The 15576-nt window shown below is 54.4% G+C and overlaps 1 protein-coding gene across 3 annotated transcripts in view; it reads left to right on the top strand.

The window, feature by feature from the left end:
* Positions 1–15576, top strand: part of FBLN2 (fibulin 2) — a 124671-nt gene that overhangs the window by 18707 nt on the left and 90388 nt on the right. For 2 of the 3 annotated variants that reach the window (XM_049862517.1, XM_049862515.1), the window contains exon 1: positions 3639–3735. The gene's annotated coding sequence lies outside the window, so the exon portion shown is untranslated. Of the gene's footprint in view, positions 1–581; positions 727–3638; positions 3736–15576 lie in introns of those variants that run through there. The other variant, XM_049862516.1, reaches the window with a different exon arrangement.

The raw sequence follows: 15576 nt of genomic DNA, 5'->3' as shown, positions 1-15576 counted from the left end.
TCCAAGCTTGGTTCCTGGAGACAAAATGTGATCACAAATCCCTTTTCTCCTCCAAATAGCTCAAGTTGGTTTAGGTTGTTTGCAATCAATAGTAACAACAACAGCAAACATCTAGTGGAAGGCTTATCATGTAGCAGTCCCTGAGTGGCACAAATGGTTAAGTGCTTGGCTGCTAACTGAAAGGTTGGTGGTTGGAATCCGCCCAGGGGTGCCTTGGAAGAAAGGCCTGGCAATCTACTTCAGAAAGATTATAACCATGAAAACCCTATGGAGCACAGTTCTGCTTTGACACACATGGGGTTACCATGGGTTTGAAGTGACTCAATGGGAACTGGTTTTTTTTGGTTCACCACATGCCAGACACTGCTCTAAGCATCTTAACTTCAAAGCAATCCTAGGAGGCAGGAACTATTTTATAGATGGGGCCACCAGGGCCAGAGAGGTGACGCCACCTATGGAAGAAGGGCAGACAGGGAGAATATGGATTTAAGCCAAGGCTGTTCGGCTCCAGAGCCCATGCTCCTAAACCCGACACCTTTCTTGTGGTGGTGGCTAATTCTATTGATACCCTTGTTTTTCAGATGCCAGTATTGAAGCACAGAGAGGGGCGGTGGCCTCCCCAAAGCTGCTCAGCAAAAGCCCACACTCAGCAATCCCAGTAAGCCTTCTCCTTCCATGCGGGCGATCCAGGTGGACAGGGGAGCCCCGGCGCCTGGTGCCCAGGAGGTGGGTAAGATTGTCATTGACGCACATAGTACCGCTGCCTGTTCTGTCTGTTCTGTCTGGGCCTCCTTATCCTGAAACTTCTTCCAGCCGCACTTCGGCCAGGCCAAGGGCCCAAATTCCTTGTGGGTGATGCGCGCTCTGTCTGCGATAACAGCCCTGGCTGGGCTCCCGGGGGGATCGCCGCCTTGGCGGCATCTCTAGCTCAGATAACAGAGGATGGGGAAGTGTCTCCACTTTATCTCTGAAGGTTGGCCAGCACTCAGCTCCCCCATGGGCTGCAGGGAGAGGCAACTCTTGGCTCACAGCCTCTCAGTTCCAAGCCTGGGGACCTGCCGCAGGAAGGAGTCTCAGTAGAGTGGCAGTGAGCTGCCCAGGGCCGCGCTGTGAGTGGGTGGTCCATGCTTGGCACCTTCCACCACCCCCGGCCACTTTCTTTTCTAACAGAGGACGGATATTCTATCAGTCACCCACTTATCGGCTATTCACCTTATACCAGGCCCTGTTCAAAATACCGTGATGTTTCAATTTGTTTAACCTTTCCACCAACCTCAGGAAATTGACCCCAATGTCATCATGTCCATTTACAGTTGAGGAAACCCAGGTGACACAGAGGGTGTGTGGTGAGCTCTTAACCATCAGACTAAAAGAAATTATCCTACCTATATTCATTTACAGATTAGTACTCCTTCTCCTTACTTACTGACTATGCTGTTATCTGAAATTTCACATTTTCGACAATAGTAAAAAATCTACTATGACTATTTGCACATTAATGATGTACATCTGGCAATCACAAACGCCAAGGTGCAAGGTAAGAGTAATGCTGGCTGTGACAGTTAAGGTTATGTGTCAACCTGGTTGGGCCATGAATCTCAGTTTGGCGGTTACGTAATGATGTAATTTGGTAGTTATATAATGCTGTGGTCATTCTCCATTTTTACATAAAGCTGATTTCGCTTAATGACCTGGTGTTTGGAATCTAACCATGTTGATAAGTGAGGAGCGGGTGTAGTAAGAAGTCAGCTAGTGGCAAGTATCTGAAGAAAATGCAGCAGATAACAGGTGAGATAGTGACTGGGGGGCAGTTGCTACTTCTGCTAGGGTATCAAGGAGGGCTTTTCTGGGGTGGTGACATTTCAGCTGATATCTCAAGGCAAGAAGGAACCAACCATGGGAAGATCTAGGAGAAGAGTGTTCCAGGCAGAGGGAACAGCAGCTACAAAGTTCTCTGAAGCCCAGGGTTAGAGAAAGCTAGGCCAGACTGGGCCCAGGCTCTTAGTTCTGGCTTTGCTCCTATGGTTCTCCCTGGTTCTTCTGTGACAAGCCCTGTCTGAGCAGCGGGGGCTGTCTTGGTCTCACTGCCTTCCTTCTGTGCGACCTGGGTAGGTCACTTCCCTTCTCTGTGCCTTTGCTCTTAGCTGTCTCACCTCCCTGCAGGCTGCAGGGAGGCCCCTGGGGTGGGGGCAGAGCACACTCTGGGCCTGTGGCTGCTGCCCAGATATAAGGCATCACACTGGGCTTGTTTCACTGCGTAAGGAAGGAGGGTGCATCTGAGCCCCAAGTCCTGGAGAATGTGGCCCTAGGACTAACAGAGACCCAGAGGCCAAGAGATGGAGTTAAAAGGAGAGGCAGAGTCTATGAAGGACAAACAAGGCAAGACAGAGAGATATGATGACATCAAAACAAAGATGGAGACAGAGACGGTGGGAGAAGATGTGAGAGACATCTGAGAGTGAGAGACATATGTGGGACATCTGAAGGAGACACCAAGAGATACAGAGAGAGGTTGAGTCACAGAGATAGACTGAGAGAGAGGACAAGAGAGAGACACAGATCAAGAGGCAAAGAGAGACAGACAGACAGATGGGAAGAGACAATCCCTGGAGCCCATAGCTCTGTATGCCTGACTGGTCTTTTAGACCCCAAATTGAACCACATGGTGTTAGGGGAAGGGTTTGGTATCTCTGTGGCATAGTTCAGGCCCAAGGGCTCAGTGGGTTCTGGGCCAGCCCTCTTCTGCCTGGAGCTGCTCTGGTGCTGGGACGTTTGCCCTGATCTGGACGAGCCTGGAATTGGCTTGCATGGGTTTTTGAGCCCTTGCCTGGAGGAAGGACCTGAGGCAACCCTGGCCAACTGTCTGTCCCAGGGTTGGGCGTCTACTGGCTCAGGCTCTAGTCTGCTCAATGGGGTGAGTGTGGATGTGGGGTCAGAACCACAGTAGAGTGCTCACTGCCAGGTGCTAGGAGCATCACGTGGGGCTCCCCAAGTCACCCCATCAATAGCCCTTATCTGGGGTTACCCTGCTCAAGAGGTGAGGAAGCTGGGCTTGGAGAGGTCAAGGGCCTCCGCTGAGCCCACTCACAGACAGCAGAGTTGGAGTGGGAAAAAGACAAATCTGGACTGACCCAAAGTTGGGGGCCCAAGGACCTGCAGGAACAGTGGGGAGCATGGGAGCCAGGTGGATGGAGTCCAGGAGCTCCCAGGACAGGAGGTGTAAAGTGGGCTGGTGAGGTTGGGTCTGCCACTCTGCCTCTCAGGCATCCACGACGTCCCCAGAGTTGCTGGGCACACCTTCCACGTGGGGACACTGAGGCCCAGGCTGGCTGAGGTGGCCAGGCCAAAGCCCCACAACCACTGGGTGGTGGTGCTCGGTCTAGAACTCTGGGTTTAGACTGGGCGGGGGAAGAGAGGTGCAGGGGGGCTCGGGGCTGCTCCGGGCTCCATAGCGCACACACTGGGCGGCATCTCCAGTGCCACAGTCCCCGAGCCTTGGTTTGGGCTTCTGGGCCCGAAGCAAGTCGCGCGGCGCTCGGCCCCCTGCCCGCCGCAGCCGAGACCCCGCCCCGGGGCGGGCCAGGGGAGGGGGGCTGGGGGGGCCGCCCGCCGCCCCGCCCCGCGTGTCTCCGCCCCGCCCCGCCCCGCGCCGCGCATAGCTCGGGGTGCAAGGGAGCTCGCACGCACCGACGGCCGGCGGACGGACTGACTGACGGACGCGTGGACCGCGCCGCGGTGAGTTCACGCGAGCCGCCTCCGGTCCCGGGTCTCCTTCTGCCCCGGTCAGCCCCGCGCCCCGCCAGGCCGCCCCTCGCCGCGCATGGCTTGGTGCGCTCGGACGCACCGACGGTTCGGCGGACCGACGGGCCGGGCTCGCTCTCGCCGGTCCCATCCGCAGGGGTGGCGCCTGAGCGCGGCGCGCCGGGCCCCACTGTACAGATGCGGGCGGGGAGCCCGGGGTCTCCCGCTGGGTCCCAGTTCCCCCCGGCCGGGTCCCGCCGACCCCCAGCCCTGCAGGGTCCCACCGCTTCCCACCGCGCCCTCCCCCCGCCGGGTCCCGCCGCGTCCCACAGCTCCCTCCCCCCGCAGGCTCCCCCTGCCCCGCGGCCCTGAGGCCAGTCACTTGGGCCTGGCATCGCCCCCCCCACACTCACCTCCGCAGTCACCCCTCCCCCCGCCGCACACGCACTCACGCCCGGCAGCCAGCAGAAGTGCCCGCACACCCTTAGCCATCCCTGGCCCCCACCCCCTTAGTCTCATAGTTGAACCCCAGCCCTTCTCACACTCACGCCCCTCACACTGTCTCTCTCACACACACATGCCTTGCAAACGCGGGTCTCAGAAACCCATGTCTGTGAGTTGGGTCCCTGTTAACATGTGTGCTCTAACACGCATGTCCACCACACATGCACATCTCTATCACAGACGCGTGTCTCCATCACGTGTGTCACCCATGTGTCCCACATACTTGGAGGCACAGCCCCACACCCCATGAGTCTCACACACAGAGTCACATGTGTCGTAGTCCACAAGCTCCCGGGCACCCCTCAGCCCCCATGGGTGGGCACAGTTCTCTGCATTGTGCTGGGTGGGGAGGGGCTGTTGTTCTTGGCCCAGACTTCTTTACGATGGGGCCTGCGTGGCTGTCGGGGGCACAGGGAGAGGGCTGTGGCTTCAGGGGCAGGCCTGGCTCCTGCAGGTCTCCCTACTCTTCCCTCCACTATCCTTTCCCCTACCCCTGCCCCACTCTCCTGAGCAGGGGTGCCCTCTGCACCTTCTTTGCTGTTAACAGATCTCGCCCCATGTCAGCTTTCTGATGGCCACTCTGGTAGGTCCAAAGCTGATCTGAGCCAGCAGGTGTCGCCGTGACAGGCTAGAAAAGAAAAAGTGGGTGGTTTCAGTGGCTGTGATCACCCAGAGCCCTTAAAGAGGGGCCCCTGTCTGGGGCCTCCCAGAGCGAGACCTGATGAACGTATCCATGTGGGCCTGGCTCTGGAGGGAGCGCCGATGTCTTTGCTGTGGAATGACTGGGGCTCTGAGGCCTGACCTTGTCCATATGCAAAATGGGGTGCAGATTCCCCACCTGGAGGAAGTAGGGACAGGGAGACAAGGCCCACAGGCCCAGGCCAGGCCTGGGTTTCCCACCCTGCCCTCCTGCACTCAGAGCTGTGGGGTGGGGGAGTGGGCTGGGAGTGAAGTCAAAAGAATCTTATTCTGGAGGCGCAGACCTGCCAGGCTGCCCGTGGCCGGCCCTGCATGTTTTGTTTGGCTCATGCCCTGTTATTATTATTTTTTAAAACTTAATTAACTGCCAGCCTTTACAAATTGGCAGGTTTCACATAAAAGTCCGGATTTCCGCCTTCTCTTGGAAAATCACAAGGCCTGGCAACTTGGGGTCCACATTCCCCAAGTGCAGCCTGTCTGTTGCCCCTGTGGAGGGAGCGGCGGGCTATTTGACTGCAGTTCCTACCGGCTCATTTTGCTCATTCTCGGTTCCTGCCTGGCCTCTGTAGGCCTCTGAATTGGCTGTGCCTACTGTACAAGGTGGGCCCTTTTTGCTGCATTGCCCACCCCAAGGGTGAGCACAGGCTGGTTCTGCCACCCATGGGTGGGGAAACATTGGGCTAGCCTTGTACCCCCTCAAGGTCTTAGTCTTAGGCTCGCTGAGGGGTGTGTCCAGGGGCCTGGACCTCAGGGCATTTTTGTGGTGGCAGTGGGTACTTTTTGCTAGAATGTGGAGGATGGTGGCTGGGAGGTCTGTGAGAGGGAGATAGGACCCATGTAGGGCAAGGCCATTCTCAGAGCCAGGCCATGCCCATGCGTTTTCTTCCCAGACCCTTTCAACAACTCTGCAAGGGTGCATTCTTACCTCACTAGACAGATGGGGAAACTGAGTCTCAGAAAGGGAGGTTTGCCCAGGGTCTCACAGCAGCAGTGTGGTTTTTGAACCAGAGTGTTCATGACTGGAGTTTGGACCAGGGTTTTCCTGACTGTAAAGCCCATGCTCTTTCCCCTGCCTCTCAGTGAAGCCACTCGAGCAAAAACTTGGTCTCACTTACCTGGGGGAATTCCCTGAGCCAGGTCCCTGCTGGGCACACTGTTACCTGTTGCTGTTGAGTTGATTCCGACTCCTAGTGACCCTATAGGACAGAGTAGAACTGCCCCACAGGGTCTCCAAGGCTGTAATCCTTATGGAAGCAGACTGCCACATCTTTCTCCTGCAGAGTGTGGCTGGTGGGTTCGAACCACTGACCTTTCTGTTAGTAGCCAAGCACTTAACCACTGTGCCACCAAGGCTCCTGGCAGGTACACAGTGGGTGCTTCATCAATGACTGCTGTTAAGTGAAGCTGTGTTCTCTGAAGGAGTCAGGGTGGATCTGAATTCAGGGCCTGAGGTGAAGATCACGCACAGCCTAAGTGACCTCCGATGAACCTTTTTTAATCAGCCGTGAATCATGTCCCTGGTTCCTTCTTGATCTTGATGGCTGCGGTTACTGTGACCACAGGCCACCAGACCGAAGACTGCGGCTTCTCGCTGAGTCTGCATGCCCTCAGCACTTGTCTCCCTGGGTCTGTTCAAGAGCTTGCCTTGCACTTAGGGGCTGTGGGTGTGAACATTTTTTCCTAAATACCTAGTCAGCCTTGGTGGGTGAGACACACACACAAGGGGGGACTCTGGGGATCCAAATCACATAGGGCACAGCAGCTTCTCCCCCCTAGCTGGTGCTTGCTGGGGGACTGTTCAGTGGGTGGCACTGGTGGGGCAGTGGCTGCATTGTTCTGAGTCTCTTGTTTGCTGCGCGTGTAGCTGAATTCATGGAAGTTAAACACCCCCATGACGTGAGGCCTCCTGGAACTTTGTTGAATGAATGAATGTAGACCAGGAACTCGGGGTTGGTGTGGGCAAGCCCTTGGCCTCTTGTACCTCCTGGAGAGGGCATTTGGTCTCTTTTTTGTTTTCTTTCCTGCTGGGGAGGAAGATGAGGGCTTGGCTGTGCAAAGTGGGGCAGAGGGCCTGGGGTGGAGTCCTGGCCCCGCTGTTGCCTTCTGTGTGCCCCTAGGCCTCAGTCTTCCTATCTGTAAAGTGAATACTGTCCTGTGGTCTTCCAGTGCTAATGGTCCTGAAGTGGGGAGGCAGGGTGGGAGCGCCGGGATCTGGTTTCTAGGAGGTGGTTGGGTGTAGCCCACCTCTCTGGCTTTCTGAGCACTGAGGTACCTCCCCCAGCTGGTGGCCTTTCCCTGGGATGTAGCTCCATCCTGGCACAGGATTCCAGGTGCTGTGTTCTGCTGGTCCCATGGGACCCGTGAGGGGGACAGGACTAGCACCAGCAATTGGTACAGCTGCTGGAGGTGTGGCTCTCCCCAGCTGAGTGTGGAGGTCACCTGCCCTCTCTTGACTGCTTTGACAAACACGAGTGCAGCCCCCGCCCTTGGCCAGCAGGGGCTGGGAGGCGAGTCTGTGGTGGACAAGATAGATGGTGTCTTTGCTCCTGCACATGTTGTGTTCTAGGTGGAGAGATGAGGTCGGTGAGTCCAGCCACAGGTGGATGAGTTAAAACGATTGCAGACTGGTATAGGTGCTGTAAAGGAGACCCAGCCAGCTGGCAGTGATGTCCGGGGTGGGCAGGGAGGGCCTCTTTGAGGAGGTGGTTTCTGAGCTGAACCTGGAGGTGGTGAGGAAGAACGTCAGGGCGGAGGAGGCAGCCAGTGCAAAGGGCCTGAGGTGGGACTACGCTGGGTGTGTGTAAGGGGCAGAAGAGGAGGAGTCTAGAGCCAGTGAGGGAGAGAGAGGTGGCCGCTAGGTCCAGCGGGCCAGAGCACGGTGGGGAGTTTGAAAGCTATTGAAAAGTATTGAGCCAGGGAGCAGAGGGTCTGGTTTCCATTTTAAGAGACCCTTGTTAGCTGCGAGATCAAAAGGCTTTGTGCGTCTGCTAAGAGGATGTTGGCAGAAGTGCAGAGCACCCTGAGAACTGCGTTAGAGCCGCTCTGTGCCAGGCCCCATGCCAGGTGGCAGGGTGCCGACGTGACTCGGGGGCAGGCAAGTGGGAGCCACGTCTGCTGACAGACATTTGAGATGTGTGTGATATGTGCTGGTGGAAGAGATCATGACACATCTTTACCACAGAATATTATGCAGCTGTGTAAACATAAGGTGCCCCCTCTGGAAAGATCTTCAAGATTTCTTAACAGAAGACAACAAGGTTCTCAGTGGTTTGTAAGGTGTACTAATTCTTGTGTAAAATAAGGGAGGTAGGAATGTGAATTTGCGTTTGCATGTATGTGTACCAGCAAAGCCCCCAGGAAATTCTGGAGCTAGTTTTTGTGGTTCCCTGGGGGTTGTGGTGGGGGGGAGGGGAGAACAGGAGAGGGACAAGAGTAGGTGAGACATATATAAAGGAATGTATGTGTCTTTTTATACGTTCTGGTTTTTGAACCATGTCGCGGCATTACGTGTTCCTAACACTAAATTAAAAAGCAATTGGTGGGTGCGTGTTCACTTGTGGGTTTCAAGTATTTAAGGTGGTTTTTCAAATCTCCTGCTTTACTGATTCTGTTGTCTAATGGACTGACTTCTGCCTGGCCTCCTATGAGAAAATTTCCACTGTGATTAAAACGACACGGTAACAAAGTCACTTTTGCAAAATTTGGCAAGTGAAGGAAAGAAAAAGCCCACCTTTATCCCTCCTACTTTTTCTTAACCTCTTTACTTCAGGTGTGTTTCCTCCTGGTGGTTTAGTTGCTGGCGCTTCCTGGGGTGGGCTGTACAGGGATTCAGCATACCGCTGCTTGCATTTCACGTTCTATCCTAAGCCTGTTTCCCCAGTTGGCCTTACTGACTGGGGGCCTAGCCACAGGCTCCCAACCCCATAGGGTCCAGAGCAGGCAGGCTTTGGAGCAGGGAGCAGCCAGCAGCCAGGTGTAATGGAAAGTTGTGGCTTTGGAGTCTGACCAGGTTCAAATCTCACCTTTGACACTCACAGACTGTACACCCTTGAGGGCAATGACTTCAGCTCTCTGAGCTTCAGTTTCCTCATCTAATAAATAAAATGGGTGTCATAATCCATTTCTCTCAGGGTTGTTGAAGAAAATGAGGTTCAGAAGGTATTTATTGAGCACCTACTGTGTGCTGGACGATGTTCTAAGCATTGGGGATAAAGCGGTGACCAAGACAATGTTCTCCACCCACGTGGAGCCTGCCCCTGGTAAGAGAGACAACAGGAAACACATAGATGTGTGATTTCTGGGGCTGACCATGCCTGCAAGGAAGGACAGACAAAGCTGGGTCTGAGGACAGGGTGTGGTGATGGGCTATTTTGAATAGAGGTCAGAGAAGGCCTCTGTGGAGAGGTGAAGATAGGGACCCATACCTGGGTATAGCTGGGGGAGAGGATGGCCAGGCAGTGGGCACAGCAGGTACAAAGGCCCAGAATGGCTGGAGGACAGGACCCCTGGGAGCTGAGGGGGTGGCCAGAGGAGGTGCTGTGAGGGAAGTGGGCCAGGGGCCACGGGAGGGCTTTCCATTTCATTCCGCTTGTGTTGAGCCCTGGAGGGCTCTGATACGGGGCGGGGGAGCAAGGTCTGATTTAGCTTTTAAAAGGCTCCCAGGTTGGAGGGTGGCAGCAGGTGTCCCTGCTGCAGCTGTTCCGGTGACGGTCTTGGGGCTTGGATCAGGGTGGTGGCAGTACAGAAGGTAAGAAGTGATTCCGGACTTATTTTGAAGGTGGAGCTGCAGGATTTCTTGATGGACTGGACATCGAGTGAGCAGGCAAGAGAGGAGCAAGGGTGATACCAAAGGTTCCGGCCTGACAGGGATGCTCACGTGGCCATCGGAGGTCAAGGTGTGGGCAGCACGGGTGGGAGTGTGGGCAGCTTGGAGCTCTGCCTCCCCATACCCGTCTGACGGGGGCTGCAGCACGCAGCCGGGCCCTTCCTGAGAGACTGGAACCGACGGGCTGATCCTGCACCCTGGTAGGGGCTGGTTTGGGGCCACGGGGCTGGATCTGTAGCCAGGCCATGAGGGGGAATGGAAGTGGTGGATTTCAACTGCTTAGGCAGCCCCAGTTGGCAGAGTTAAGAACCCCAGCCTAGTAGGGAGCAGCCCGCTTGCTGGCATTGGGGTCTCCCAGACAGGGGCTCCTTGAACTTCTGACCCAGGGACGCATTACCAGGGCCTTGGACTCTGTCTTGGTAGCATCTGGTGTGGCTGGTCCTGTGCCAGTTGCTGGGTACAGGGATGAAGAACACATGATCCCTCCCACTGCCGTCCCATGGGCCCCAGAGATGCTCACACAGACAGTTCCAGAATGCTTTGGCCGGGGCCATCACAGAGAAGAGCACAGAGGCTTTGGGGATGCCAAAGGGGTATCCAGCTGAGCCCAGGAGATGATCAGGGAAGGCTTCCCAGAGAAGGTAGTGCTGGCACTGTGACTTGAAGGGAGATACAGGGAGGAGAGAGGTTGGAAATGAGGCTGGGGTAGCAGCCTATACACCGACGACCCAAAACAACCAAAACCAAACTCACTGCCTTCGAGTCGATTCCGACTTATAGCGACCCTATAGGACAGAGTAGAAGTGCCCCTTAGAGTTTCCAGGGAGTGCCTAGTGGATTCAAACTGCCGACCTGTTGGTTAGAAGCTATAGCACTTAACCACTACACCACCAGGGTTTCCACACCGACTACAGAGGACCTCAAATCCTGGTCCTAGGACAGGTGGGTGATGCAGCCTTCAGGTGCTTCTGCAAAGGGGAGGGGCATGGCCAGAGTGGTGGGGTTCACAGGTCCCTCTGGCAGCCCAGGTGTGGGGATTGGACTGGAGGGGGCAGGACTGCAGTCCGGGAGACCTGTGCTGGTGATAGGACAGTGGACCTTGCAAGGTGTCCATTTTGCAAATGGGGAAACAGGCTTATAGGGGGTGCGCCTGGTCTGGGACCCACAGTGAGTAAGGAGGAAGAGCTGGTCACAGAGCCCTGGCCCAGGGAACCACTCGCTGGTTATCTCAGGTCACACTGACACGCCTACCTCCTTTGAGCATACCTCCTTCCAGCTGATCCTTTCCCCCACGCCCTTCTTAGGTCAGCGTATATGTCCCTGTGCACCATTGTCCTCCCCGTTGTTGGAATTTGGAAATGTTGCAAAAATGCCTCTCCTCAAATATGGCGATTGTTCCAAGGAAATTGCTGGCTGGGGGAAAGTTTACTTCCTTCCTCCAGGGCGGGGAGCCTGGCTTTTCTGAGGAAGGCTGGATCAGAGGCGGCCAGTGTGTCCCCGCCCAGATTGTGATGCTGGTGAGGAAGTCGGGTGCTTGCCCCAGGACCATGCCACAGGATGCTGGGAGCCTTGGCTGGCACAGAGGGGTGTGGGGGACAGTGACTACCCACCCACCCCATGAGCGATAAAACTGCCTGCCACAGCCACGGGGAGGCCTTGGCCTTCAGGCACACCTGGACAGCCCAGGCCATCTCCTCTCTTTGGGACTCAGTTTCTTCATCTGTGAATTTGGGGATAGTCCCTCTGGGTCTGCTGGCATTGGGCGGCCGGAAATGACCTGAAACTCATGAGAAGGATGCTGATGTGGGAGACCGTGGGGTGAGGGGCTCAGAGTATATATGAGGACACGAAGTGGGTCAGTGTGCCTGCCTGAGACTGAATCCTGCTCACCTTGAGAATCCTGTGACCCTGGAAAAGCACTTTCTTGCTCCCAACCTCAGCCTCTGCCCCTGTGAAGTGGTGATAGGACCCCCTGCATAGGGTTGTTATGAAGCCTGAAGAACCAACAGCCCCAGGCACAGCTGTTGGCAAGTTGTCAGTGCTTACTTATTACATGTTAGCAAGGTCTTTTGAGTGTGTGGCCCACCTCTCTCACTTTTCTCTGTTCTGATCATTGAGAAACCGTATGTCATAGTGATCTAGGGCTGCTATAATAGAAATAAAACAAGTGGGTGGCTTTAGCAAACAGAAATTTATTCTCTCGCAGTCTAGGAGGCTAGAAGTCCAAATTCGGGGCACCAGCTCCAGGGGAAGGCTTTCTTTCTCTGTTGGCTCTCTGTGAAGGTCTTTATCATGAATCTTCCCCTGGTTTAGGAGTTTCTCAGCATAGGGACCCTGGGTCCAAAGGATGCTCTCTGCTTCTGGCTCCTCTTGATTCGTGGTAATGAGGTCTGTGTCCTCTCTATTCACTTCTCTCTTTTATGTCTCAAAAGAGATTGACTCAAGATGCAACCTAATCCTGTAGATTGTGTCCTGTCTCATTAACATAACAGCTTCTAATCCTGCCTTATTAACATCATAGAGATTAGGATTTACCAAAAACAAACAAAAAACCAAACTCATATCACACCAGATCACAAAATGGAAGACAACCACACGATACTGGGAATCATGGCCTACCTAGGTTTATGCACATTTTTATATTTTTGGGGTACACAGTTCAACCCATAACACCATATTTGTCTCTGGGGCAGCCCTTGGCCTTTGATCAGGCAGACCTGTTCTTGATAAACCTCCCTGGGTTCTTTCCTCCATGGCCCACAACCATAAGATGAAGCTTCTTGGTGCTAGTGGGTCCCCAGATACAAACTCACATCCCAGCCCTGAACTTCCATACCACTCCTTGGTCATCAAGTGAGCCTTCAGGCAACCCAGAAAGTTCTGTTCTTCCTAGAGTCTCCTCACAATGAAAACCAACATTAAAAAAATTCCAGTAGAGAGCTCTCGAGACCCCTGAAAACACCTCCCTGGCTTCCCATGGGTCAAGGTCCTCCAGCCTGAGCAATAACCTTCTGGGCAGTGGGAGCCAGGGAAGGGTTTTGAACAGGAGAGTGTAGCCCCCTGGGGGTGGTTGGGAGGGAGCAAGGCTAGGGCCAGTTGGGAAGCAGGGCAGGGACCCCAGAGGATCAGGCCCACCCCAGGGGCCAGGTGGTCTTGAGATATGTCAACTGTTTATGGCACAGCCACTCTTGGATGCTCGATAACCCCAGACACATGCACAATCACACACCGCAACACACATGCATCACACCACACACACAGCACACTTACCACACCACACACATACCCTATACCTCACCTCATCTCTGACATCACACAAACACCTTGCATGCACTCCCACACACCCCACACACCTTGCACACATGCACCCACACCTCCCTACCCCCTCATAGCACACACACTCCATCCTCCCCACCCCCACGCCACACACACCTACACACACACTCCCCTGCCCCACTGTGGTTTCTTAGACAATTGGCCTTGGCAGCTGAGGGATCAGCCTTTCACTGAGCAACTCTGTGTTCCTTATCTGTTGCCCTGCATGTCTGTGGGAAGCAAATTTACTTCACCACCTTGTCGGTTAGGGGGCCTCCCAGTACCACTGGTGGCTTTAGTCTGATGGGCCAACAGAGGCTGTCCCCAGAGGAAGTACTTCTGCCCTTTCTTGGGAAAGCCCAGCTGCATGTTGGCATCTTGATAAAATGATGGTTAGCATAGCACCGCGTCCTCCTACCTCCTGCCCTTTAGGTTATCCTTAATCCTTTCCTTAAGTCCCTTACCTGTTACACTTATTTTAAAAGGAAACCTTTTATTGCAACCATAGGCAGAAATCAGGATCACTCATCTCAAATCAGAAATACTCATAAAAATAAATATAACAAAAAAACAAAGCAGTACTTTGAAATTCTATCTACCTTCTGTTTCCTGCCAGAGACTTGAGCCCCAGCCCTGCCCTCTCTTTGTTAAAGAAGAAGTGTCAGAGAGATGTTAAAGGCACGGCAGTTCTCTGGCTCCGCTTCCAAGGCCCTCTGGCTGGGTCATTGTACCCGTGGCATCTTCTGGGGACCTATTTCTGCTTTCTGGGCCCTCCTTAGGAAATTGCATGCTGGGGCCCTGGGCCTGGACATTAGCGGAAGCTCCTAGCCACTTGAACAGGGATGGCTTTTCTTAGACCAAGTCCCTGGTTCCCAGATAGTGGCTTGTCCCCACTCTCATGCAGGCACTGGAGTTGCCCTCTACACCTCCAGCCCTGCAACTTTCCTGGAGAGTGGAGATGGTTTGGCCTCGGGAGTCTGAGGCCTGGGGTCAGTGCCAAGGGGAATTAGTAGCTGGAAGCTGGACCTGTCACAGGCTTGGGCTTATGGCCAGGGCACCAGTGCTGAGAGAAGTATGTGACGGGGCCTGGCAAGTTAGGGCCGGGCCCAGGCTGTGGGGGACCTCGGCCTCGCTGGATAGAAAGTGCCATGTAGTTGGTGAAGTGCTGCTCCAGGTGAGCTGAGGTCGTAGGTATTAATCTCATGAGTGGTAACAATGACACCCAAAGTAATGGCCCCTTTGTTAGCTACAGAACCTGGTGTGGGAGAAAGTTTGCCTCGATCCTCTACCCTACCTGCATGTTTTCTTGAACTGAGTGCCTGGCCCCGTACTGTCATAAGGGACTGATGTAATTGACCACTAGGATGGATGGGACGTGGTGGCACCAGCTACCTGGCCTGAAGTGCCCCTCGGCCCTCCTGTGCTCCCACAGCAGGACTTACCGATCCAGAAGTGTTTTCTCAGGATTGAGGCGCATCCCCTCTTGGGCTCCAGACCTCAGGGGCTTGCTTGAGCCTCAGCATGTAGTGCCGTAGCCCACCCACGACTTGGCTCAGTTCCCTCACAGTGAGCCCCCACTCTTGGCTTCAGAAGTGTGGCCTATCATCCTCAACTGTCGCTGGGAGTGGGGCATCCTTCTCATGGGCTTTTCTGTCTGAGGCCACTCGGGAGAAGCGAAGGGCTCCATCCTGTCATCATAGAAGGACTGTGACCAGCTGGCCCCTGGGGAAAGCTGCAGGCAGGGACCTTAGTGCCACGAGAATATCCTCACTCCTTGTCTTTCTTTTGGCTCTGCTTTTCTCTGTGAGCATGATTCTCTCAAAATGGCTTCCACCACATGGCAGGAAATGTGGCCATTCTTTGCTTGGAGGCCTGATAAGCGCATAGTTTGTTCCACCTGAGATGGTCTGTGTTTTCTTGTAGTTTCAGTTTAAGATCCTGGGGAAGAGCTCTGATTGGCCCAGCTTGGTTTAAATGTCCAGCCTGAGCCAATCAGCTATGGTCAGGGGTGGGGTCAGGCAACCACGGTGTTGACATGATTCTGGGGCCTCTTGAGAATAGGGATTGAGTGATCCAGGCTGCCACCCCAAGAGGTGTCTCCTGCGGGGACACAGTTTAGTAATGCCAGAAACATGCTTGGGGTCAAGTCAGCCATGAATACAAGGTTGTTATTCTTGCTTTCTTGTTGCAGTTGGCAGCATAGTTTTGGTTGCGCGTGATAGAAAGCATGACTTAAGTAAAAAAGTCATGCAACTCAGTGTCATGGGGAATAGCATCAGGCCTGGCTGTATCCAATCCAAACCAAACCCACTGCCATCGAGTCGATTCCAACTCATTGTGACCCTGTAGGACAGAGTAGAACTGCCCCATAGAGTTTTCAAGGCTCTAAATCTTTACAGAAGCAGACTGCCCCATCTTTATCCTGTGGAGCCACTGGATGCATTCCAACCCACCTTTCGGTTAACAGCTGAATGCTTAACCACCAAACCACC

This window comes from Elephas maximus, chromosome 20 (assembly GCF_024166365.1).
Source record: "Elephas maximus indicus isolate mEleMax1 chromosome 20, mEleMax1 primary haplotype, whole genome shotgun sequence".
NCBI lineage: Eukaryota > Metazoa > Chordata > Mammalia > Proboscidea > Elephantidae > Elephas > Elephas maximus.
This window is presented reverse-complemented; position numbering and strand designations above follow the sequence as displayed.